Source organism: Scyliorhinus canicula, chromosome 1 (assembly GCF_902713615.1).
Source record: "Scyliorhinus canicula chromosome 1, sScyCan1.1, whole genome shotgun sequence".
In the NCBI taxonomy this organism is placed as follows: domain Eukaryota; kingdom Metazoa; phylum Chordata; class Chondrichthyes; order Carcharhiniformes; family Scyliorhinidae; genus Scyliorhinus; species Scyliorhinus canicula.
In genome coordinates this window covers 208,352,507-208,363,140 of record NC_052146.1, presented here as the reverse complement: position 1 = coordinate 208,363,140, position 10,634 = coordinate 208,352,507, and the positions used below count along the sequence as shown (strand labels likewise).

Here is a 10,634-nt window from a genome sequence, read left to right as displayed (position 1 = left end):
TTTCAGTGAATAACTCTTGTCACCCAGGAGCCACGCCGCAGCCATTGGAGGGGCCGGTGCTCGTCTCGATCATGTCAGGAATCGTCGAGTGTACCAGGATGAAGGCATTGTGCACACTGCCCAGGTATCCAGGTGCAGACATGCATGATGTGCAGCCGATAGTCACTTGTCAGCTGTACATTCATCGAGTGGAACCCCTTTAAGTTTGTATTCCGAGGCCTGTCATCTGCAGGTGCTCGTAGGGGCACATGAATCCCACCAATCACCCCCGGACGCGGGGCACGTCGGCGATGGCAGTGAATCCCACTGCTTGGGCATCCTGGTGGGTTCAGCCCACATTGAAATGGACGTACTGTGTCGACTGAGCATATAGGGCCTCTGTGACAGTGTGGATGCACCTGTGCACCGAGGTCTGTGAGATCCCAGACAGGTCTCCACTCAGCACCTGGAAGGACTCTGTAGCGTAAACGTTTAGGGCAACCGTCACCTTGACGGCCACGGGAACGGGTGTCCTCCCCTACACCCCTGTGGTGCCTTGTGTGCTATGATCTGGCAGATATGTCGCACTGTCTCCCTGCTCAGCTTAAGTCTTCGACAGCATGCCCAGTCCGGCAGGTCCTCGAATGACAGGTGGTGCCGGTACACGCGAGGCCTCATGTGGCGCCTCCTTTGCACCTCCTCCTTCTCGGCCTGTTGGGCAGTCAGCCCTCCATCCTGGGCGGCTGCCACCCTGTTCCTCTGGGACTGGCTTGCTTGCTGCACACTCCATTGCTGCACGCTCCACTGCTGCACGCTCCCCTGCTGCACGCTCCACTGCTTCACGCTCCCCTGCTGCATGCTCCCCTGCTGCACGCTCCATTGCTGCATGCTCCATTGCTGCACGCTCCATTGCTGCACGCTCCACTGCTGCATGCTCCACTGCTGCCGCTCCACTGCTGCCGCTCCACTGCTGCACACTCCACTGCTGCACACTCCACTGCTGCACGCTCCACTGCTGCACGCTCTACTGCTGCCGTTCCACTGCTGCACGCTCCTGTGCTGCACACTCCACTGCTGCCGCTCTACTGCTGCACACTCCACTGCTGCACGCTCCCCTGCTGCACGCTCTACTGCTGCCGTTCCACTGCTGCACGCTCCTGTGCTGCACACTCCACTGCTGCCGCTCTACTGCTGCACACTCCACTGCTGCACACTCCGCTGCTGTACGCTCCCCTGCTGCACGCTCCACTGCTGCACACTCCACTGCTGCACACTCCACTGCTGCACACTCCACTGCTGCACGCTCCCCTGCTGCACGCTCAACTGCTGCACGCTCCACTGCTGCACGCTCCCCTGCTGCACACTCCACTGCTGCACGCTCCCCTGCTGCACGCTCTACTGCTGCCGTTCCACTGCTGCACGCTCCACTGCTGCACGCTCTACTGCTGCCGTTCCACTGCTGTACGCTCCTCTGCTGCACACTCCACTGCTGCCACTCTACAGCTGCACACTCCACTGCTGCACGCTCCACTGCTGCACGCTCCACTGCTGCACGCTCCACTGCTGCACGCTCTACTGCTGCCGTTCCACTGCTGCACGCTCCTCTGCTGCACACTCCACTGCTGCACACTCCACTGCTGCACACTTCACTGCTGCACACTCCCCTGCTGCATGCTCCACTGCTGCACGCTCCCCTGCTGCATGCTCCCCTGCTGCACGCTCCATTGCTGCATGCTCCACTGCTGCACACTCCCCTGCTGCACGCTCCCCTGCTGCATGCTCCCCTGCTGCACGCTCCATTGCTGCATGCTCCATTGCTGCACGCTCCATTGCTGCACGCTCCCCTGCTGCACGCTCCACTGCTGCATGCTGCCCTGCTGCATGCTCCCCTGCTGCATGCTCCATTGCTGCACGCTCCATTGCTGCATGCTCCCCTGCTGCACACTCTCCTGCTGCACGCTCCACTGCTGCCGCTCCACTGATGCACGCTCCCCTGCTGCACGCTCCCCTGCTGCACACTCCACTGCTGCACACTCCACTGCTGCACGCTCCCCTGCTGCACGCTCCCCTGCTGCACGCTCCCCTGCTGCACGCTCCATTGCTGCATGCTCCATTGCTGCACGCTCCCCTGCTGCACGCTCCCCTGCTGCATGTTCCTCCTCCTCCTCAAGCAGCGAGTGGAGGGTTGTGGCAGAGGGTGGGTTGGGGGGGGGGGGGGAGTGTGGGCACCCATATGGCCGGTGTCACTCTGCAGAACCAGGGGCCAAAGAGGGTAGTCAGTGGGGTGCCTTGCAGGCCAAAGCAATGGTGGTCCACGCCTGGGCAATGCCCCAATCCCGTGGCAGGGTCACCCGGCCTCACGGCCCTTCCCTGGTCAACCCCCCCGGCCCTGGCAGGGTCCCTCCACCCCAGCCAACCCTGCCAGTGTCTGGCCCGGCAGCCTATGGTCGCGCCTCTCTGTTTCCTATCTGCTCTCTTTCCCTCATCAGCCAAGACGCCGGTTTGACGATTTTTAAAAGCACAAGTGAACCGTGCCGGGAACTCGGCCCATCAGAGACGGTGAATCCCGGAAGCCCCGGAAAATAACAGGTCAGGCCCGCTAATGATATGTAAATGGTGTTTACTGTACGTGTGTTCCGAATCACATTGACGCCGTTGTCGAGGTGACGAAGAATTGTGATTGTGATGTCGGAATCCGCCCAATTGTGTTTCCGTTCAGCAGCAGCGAACGGAGAATCCCGCCCAAGTTCTTTACCCAGTTCTGAAGGAAGCACCAGACCCTCTGTGGATGCAAGAAGGGGGTCTAACAGCTGCTTGAGGTTCCTGCTCCAGGCAATCAGCGCCATCACACTCAGGAAAACCAGCCATATTGAACATACGAGTGGAGGTAACTTAACTGAATCTGAAGCCGGGAGAAGATTGCTCCTTGTTATCCCACATCCAAGGAACCTCTTGACCCTCACGTCCGGACTCGCAATCCCCGACCTCCCACCCTTCAGACCCCCATGTCACCTGACCTACTCCCCCTTACACCTTCCCACTACCTTCACCTCCATCCCTATTAGTTTTGGCTGTCCCTCGATTCCAATCTGAGGCCCCACATTGTCCCACGTCCAATATCCGTCCTCACCAACCCCCCCCACCCCCGCCACCGATTAGATCCACTTATCTAAGGGCCATTGCTGCGCTAGTGCCACCTCTTACCATCCTTTGCGCCATTGGGCTATAGCACCATGGTTGCTCCATTACAATGAGATCTGAGACCCACTATCTCAGACCTCACCAATATGGACGTTCCTGAATTTCTGTCTCACTCTGCCAACAACAAAGAGCAGGGACATTTGCGGATGTCCTGGCCAATATTCTTCCCTCAATCAAATGTCATCCATTATATTTGTGGAATTGCATAACAGCTGCCATTTTCTTTTGATAGGGTAAGAGTCGCGACAGTTGCCAATAATGGAAAATGCGCTTTGCAATGTTTTTAGAGATGTGACGTGATATAAATGGGAGCCTTTATTTTTAGTTGTCAGCTTAGTTGTTCTATCCCAGGCAATGTTACTGAATAAAACAAATTGCCTGATTCTGTGAGGGGGCAACATTTCATTATCTACAGAATATTTGATTCAAGCTAACCAATACAATTAGCTACTGAATGTGCACTAAACACTGGGAAAATTGCCTTGCTGTGGCTATCGTTAAACAATTCGGTATCAGTCTGTTATAGTGACAGTGCTGGGATGATCATACCTTGTGACAGAATTTTTGTTTCTCCTCCTTCACAATGCAACCTTAACTCTGAAGCCAACTGATTGTCAACAGCAAAATGCCGAGTTCATTGTGGTTGACGGGAGTGAGGTGTGAGGGCAGTGACAGGAAGTTTGCACTGTGTAACCTCTGGCTTACACATGTCCGGTGCCAGTCACTGATTGGGATAATATGGGTCCTGGCTAAAGAAGGAATTACTTTGTGCTGGCGCATCGCAAAACAAAGCATAAATAAACATTGGTCCCTGTACAGACTGAACTGTCAGCCTGATTACGTGTGAGAATGGTTTAATGCCTCGGAGGTCCCTGTATCCTGACCCATGACCTTTGTTGATCTGGTGCCTGAGGTGGTTCCTGATAGAGCTGGTTGTATTTAGACACAGTTACATCACTGCTAGAGGTCAACTTGTCAGCAACAACACTAATCCTTCCTGCTGATTATCAACAGCGTTGTCTACTCCATTTCTGAAATCGCTGTGTCTCCAGGATCTGCGATATCACTGCACAATCTTTCCAATGCCCATCCAATATCCAGTCTCATGTGTTCCAATATGGCCGGTAGGTCTAATGCTCTGCAGACTCTGCCACATGTGGTGCTTGAAGGGTGGAGTAGGTGGGTTGTTTGGAGGCTCGTGTATACCCTCCGACACATTGACTTCACCTCTGCATGTTTCTGACATGTCTCTCAACATGTTCAATTAGTATACCTTCTCCACAGAAGGTTATGATCGATCACAAGCCAGGATCTCCCCGTGTGTTGATGAGTTTGACCCCTTCAGGGACGCTTTGAGGACATCCCCTTCTGCTGTTCTCCTGGGAACTTCTTGCTGCGACTAGGTTCAGAGAGAGCAATCACTTCAGGAATCTGGTGTCAGGCATATGGTGTCAGGTATGTCCTGGTTTTGAGATAGGAGCACCTCGAAGCTGGGCATATTGGCTGGAGAGAGGACAGTGCTGTTGGACTACCTTTAATATCATGAATCTGGAGGATATTGCAAAGGCACCACTGATGTTATTTCTCCGGTGTTTTGAGGTACCTGCTGTGGGTTGTCTAAGTCTACGAAGCATATAGGAACACAAGGATATTTGCTGCCTGGTAAGCCCTGACCTTAGTTCCATATCTGGGGCGGGATTCTCCGACCCCCCGCCGGGTCGGAGAATCACCGGGGGCTGGCGTCAATCCCGCCCCCGCCGTGTCTCGAATTCTCCGCCACCCGAGATTCGGCGGGGGCAGGAATCGCGCCGCGGCGGTCGGCGGGCCCCCCGCGGCAATTCTCCAGCTCGCCAAAGCGCTGGGCCGAAGTCCCGCCGCTGACAAGCCTCTCCCGCCAGCGTGGATTAAACCACCTCTCTTACCGGTGGGATTGGCGACGCGGGCGGGCGCCAGGGTCCTGGGGGGGGGGGGGGGGGGAGCGCAGGGCGATCTGACCCTGGGGGGTGCCCCCACGGTGGCCTGGCCCCCAATCGGGGCCCACCGATCGGCGAACGGGCCTGTGCCGTGGGGGCACTCTTTTTCTTTCGCCTTCGCCATGGTCTTCATCATGGCGGAGGCGGAAGAGACCCCCTCCCCTGCGCATGCGCCGGGATGACGTCAGCAGACGCTGACGCTCCGGCGCATGCGAGGACTTATGCCGGCTGGCGAAGTCCTTTCGGCCCGGCTGGCGTGGTGGCAAAGGCCGTTCACGACAGACGGCGGAGCGATAACCACTCCGGCGCAGGCCTCGCCCCTCAATGTGAGGGCTTGGCCCTTAAAGGTGCGGAGACTTCCGCACCTTTGGGGCGGCCCGACGTCGGAGTAGTTCACGCCACTCCAACACGCCGGGACCCCCTAACCCGCCGGGTAGGGGAGAATCCCGGCCCTGGTTTTCATATTTGGTTTCCAAAAGTTTCAGAAACCATCGAACCTTCGCATTTCTGGCCAGTCTTATTAGGTTGTCACATACCCACATATAACATATGGGCCTTTTATGGAGGCATATTAGGAAAGAAATGATACAAAAACTGTGGAGATTTGGGCAGATGTTTCCAGAATTTGGGCCCGAGTTTCTGTCAGCCGTGGCCCTCAGGCTTGATGAAGCCTGTTTATAACATTCATGCTGAAAGCTGAAGCAGAGGAAGAGGGTGTAAGATCAACATGTCACCATTTACCATCTTATGATCTCCTGGACCAATATTACTGTATCTTTCCTGGCAGTCATTCATGCCTTTTGTTACCTCTATACTTACCTGTTATGGACGTTTTGTGGCACGGTCAGTAGTGTCCTTGCCTCTGAACCAGAAGCTCCGTGTTCAAATCCCACCCCAGGACCTGATGGCCAAGGAAGGTGCGTCCATAATGACGTCAAACAGCTTGAGTGTCAACCTGCAAATCCTTCGAAACATGCCAATGGCTGATGGTAAGAGCGAGACAGGTTCCTGGCCAGCCACATAGAACATACAACAGTACGGCACAGAACAGGCCCTTTGGCCCTCGATGTTGTGCCGAGCAATGATCACCCTGCTCAAACCCACGTATCCACCCTACACCCATAACCCAACAACCCCCCCCCCCTTAACCTTTACTTTTAAGGACACTACGGGCAATTTAGCATGGCCAATCCACCTAACCCGCACATCTTTGGACTGTGGGAGGAAACCGGAGCACCCGGAGGAAACCCACGCACACACGGGGAGGACGTGCAGACTCCGCACAGACAGTGACCCAGCCGGGAACCGAACCTGGGACCCTGGAGCTGTGAAGCATTTATGCTAACCACCATGCTACCGTGCTGCCCACGCTTGATGTGGTGTGGTGCCCCTCAAGCTATAGGCTCCTGGCGACAGACTAGCGGCCTGTTCTGGGAATTACTAGCTATGGAAACCGACAAGCCTCAGTGCATCATTATGTGCGGGAAGAGAATTTGAATGGAATAGTTCATTCAATGATGTGCACGTTTCTGGCTAGATTAGCATTTGTTGCCCAACCATGCCTGCCCTTGAGAAGGTGGTCATGAACTACCTTCTTGAGCACAAACTAGGCCATTTCAGAGGGCATTTCAAACACATTACTGAGGACCTGGAGTTACCTTACAGCCCGACCTATAAAGTTAAAATCAGGCAAATAGATTTCCTGCCTCAAAGGCCGTTAGTAAAGCAGTTGGGCTTTTCTGCCAACCTGGTGGTTTCACGATCATTCCTGGTTGTAACGTTTTGAATTCCTGATTTCTTTTGTTAACTGAATTAAAATTTCCCAACTGCCCAGGTGGGATTTGAACCGTCGAATCTCCAGCTCATTTGTCTGGGCCTCCGAACGACTGGTCCAATATCATAACCACTAGGTGACCGTATCCCAACATACCGGCCCACATATTGCTTTATTGATGCAGGTAAGGCTTAGCATATGCGGCAAAATCGAAGGCAGCATATACTGACTTGAAACAAGAACAGAGGAGGTTGGAAAAACTCAGCAGGTCTGGCAGTATCTGTAAGGAGGGAGAAACAGAGTTAATGCTTCGAGCCATTCAGATCTTTGTCAGAACTGAAGGGAGGGCGAATGTGTCAGATTTTGAAGTGTCGCTGGGAGAGATTGCACCAAAAAGTAGCAAATTTAAGAGCGAAAGACAAATGTCCTGGTGTGGGAGGGGGAGGTTGGCATTGGGGCAATACATGTGTGGGATGTTTAAAAAGGCGGGTGGGGGGGGGGGGGGGGTGGAGTTTATGATGGAGGAGAAAGGTCACAATCTAAAGTTGCCCAACTCACCGTAGGGTCCCGAGGACTGCAATGTGTTGAATATACCGAATTGAGCATGGTTTGAAACTGCTGAGGGAGATACTCTAAGAGGTCCCAGCTTCATGTCATCTCCATAGAAACTTATAACTTAGGCCCAACAATTTTATCTTTAAATGTAGCATTTGATGAAAAATTACCAGAAATTCGTGGTGAAATTAGATTTGAAGAGATCCACTTAAGATTTGCAACGTTGTCTGGATTGTGCCTGCAGGGAGCAATATCAGAATACATCCAGCCTGCTGACAGTAATTGGGTAAGATGTTGTCTGTTTGACATTGACAATAAAAATGCAGTTTGAACCACCACTTCAAGGTCTGGCTTTATCTTCAGCATTCCTCTTAATCTTCGAACCACTTCAGGAAAAGCTTTTATGGCACAGATAACAATTTTGTCCAGAGTGGGAGATGGTTATCTACTAGCTGAGTAAGCATGAGGTGAAACTTGAAAAGTGATGGTCATAGTGCATTAGGGTAGAGGCTGTACACTGCAATTCAGGCAAGAGATGATAATGCCTCCTGCCATCAAATCAGGCAGACATTACTAACGATACGGGATGTCTTACTGAATCGCCCTCACACAGTTATTACTAAATATATAACATAAACAACAGACATTTTCATAGCATTTATAGCATAGTGGAAGTTGCCAAGGCACTCCACGGGAGCTTCAACCTCAAAGGAGATCTTAAGATAGATTGAGCAAAAGCTTAGTCAAAGAGTTGGTTTTAAGGAGCGTCTTAAACGAAGAGTGAGAGCTTCAGCAAGAAAATTCTGGAGCTTAGGGCCCAGGCTGCTACAGCATAGCCACCATTGGGAACATGCAAGAGGACAGGGTTGGAGGAGCTTTGAGATCCCAGGGGTTCGTGGGGTGGAGGGGGGTGGGGGGGGGGGGGGGGGGGGAGTTGGGGTGGGTGGGGGGGGGGTCGAGGTAGCAGAAAGTCAAGGATAGCTCAAGGTGTTCCTGGAGGGTTCGGAGCTTTACCATTAAAGTTGCAGATCAGGCCTCAATTAAGAGGCTGAAGGCCAATGATGGTCAAAGGGATGTGAGTACATTGAGGCTGGAGTCCGAATAATGGAAAGCTCATGCTGGAGCTGTATTTATGGAGGCAGTTACAGAGAAAGGGCTTTGACACAAGACTGAGCATTCTAAATTTGAGATAGTCAGGGACTAGGGGCTAATATGTAGATCAGTATAAAAAGGGTGGTGGATGCTCAAGGACTTTTTTGCAGGATAAGACACGGGCACGAGAGTCTTGGGAGACCTCGGGTTGCTAAATAATGGAGAATGGGAGGCCAACCAGGAATGTATTGAAATATTCTAGAGGTGACAAAAAGCATGGATAATGATTTCAGCTGAGGTAAGGATTGAGGTGGGGATAGGAGGTGATGGAGAGGGCATGGAGATATACATTAAGCTGGCAGTTAAGTAAGACATTGAGTTGCAAAATACATTCACTTCAGCCTCAGACAGTGTCCACGGAGGAGAAGGAGTTGATGTAAAGTGCAAAGTAAGGCAGGGACTTACAATGGTGACTTTGATCGTTCCACTTATCTGAAGGAAACCGTACCTTGTCCCATATTGGTTTTGAGAGAGACAGTTTAAATATTGTTGAAAAGGAAACACGTTGCTGAGGCTTTTCATGCTGTGCTCGTCCGGGCAAACACAAGAATGCTGAATTACAAGTACCACTGTCAGGCCGAGGACTAACTAACGGGCTGTAGGAGGGCAACAAGTCAACAAGAGGACCTCCTTGTGATAGCTACCCATTTCAAGCATGTGGAGACAAGGTCAGACTAACACTGGTGGCCCGATATGTGGAACGACTGTTAACACCCTCTGTACACACTCACACAAGGAAACTGAATAGTTATTGAAACCAATGATGGATTCCTTTCAGTGCACTTGCCTTAGAATTTAGAATTTAGAATTTAGAACAGTACAGCACAGAACAGGCCCTTCGGCCCTCGATGTTGTGCCGAGCAATGATCACCCTACTTAAACCCACGTAACCCGTATACCCGTAACCCAACAATCCCCCCATTAACCTTACACTACGGGCAATTTAGCATGGCCAATCCACCTAACCCGCACATCTTTGGACTGTGGGAGGAAACCGGAGCACCCGGAGGAAACCCATGCACACACAGGGAGGACGTGCAGACTCCACACAGACAGTGACCCAGCCGGGAATTGAACCTGGGACCCTGGAGCTGTGAAGCATTGATGCTAACCACCATGCTACCGTGAGGCCTTGCAGGGTGAGCTTTCAGAAGACAGCACAGGAAGAATTTGAGGCAAAAAGATCTTTTGGTGACGAACTGCAGATGATTCCTCAATAAACACGCATCATGTCCCGGTAAAATACTGAAGTGCCTATAACATGAAACGGGTTGAACGTGGGTTTTGGTTCGGGAAATGTACATTTTTGTAAGAGACCCAACTTGCAAAAAATGCCCTGCACTAACTTAAAATGAATTTCCTACCATGTGTATATCATTAAATAATTGGGATGAAGGAGAGATTTCATGCTCTAATCTAACATCAGGGTGCTGTTGTCATTAATGAGGCACTCAAGTTATGCTCCTGAGCTTTATAATATCATGTAAATAGCTTGATTTCGCTCTTTCTTCTAATCATTTCCAGGTATCCATTTATTTCTTACACGGTACGAAAATGAAAGCAGCTGCCCTCGTGTTATATTGAGAATAAACTGTAGTAAAATATATGTTTCTATTGAGTTAATAGAAATTTAACAAGTCAAAATGTGCTTTTCATTTGATCCCATGGTACGTAACTCTAATCACCAGAAGACCTTTAGCTGTAAATAATGTTAATTGGAACGCAAGAGTCCAAATACACACAAAGCTTCTCATCAGCTCGCATCGTATCCCACCAACCTATTGCTGTGTTTCAATTCAGTTTTGAAATATTACCTTTGGCTTCAGACCAGACTATTAATGGCTCACAATCCTATAGTGTATCACTGACAAAAAGCTTGATCTCCCCCTCCCCCAAAATAACCAGTTTCCATTGAACTTGTGCTTCAGAATGTTCTGGCAATGATATGTTTAAGTACGAGGTTTTGCTAAATGATCACTTGAGCAGGCTAATTTTGCAAA

General features: G+C 51.5%; 1 long non-coding RNA gene across 1 annotated transcript in view; it reads left to right on the top strand.

Moving 5' to 3' along the window:
- The first annotated feature begins 2,759 nt into the window (after positions 1-2,759).
- LOC119971340 overlaps positions 2,760-10,634 on the top strand; it is a 164,187-nt gene continuing 156,312 nt past the window's right edge. The window contains exon 1 of the long non-coding RNA XR_005461822.1: positions 2,760-2,866. This is a non-coding gene — a long non-coding RNA (uncharacterized LOC119971340). The remainder of the gene's footprint in view (positions 2,867-10,634) is intronic.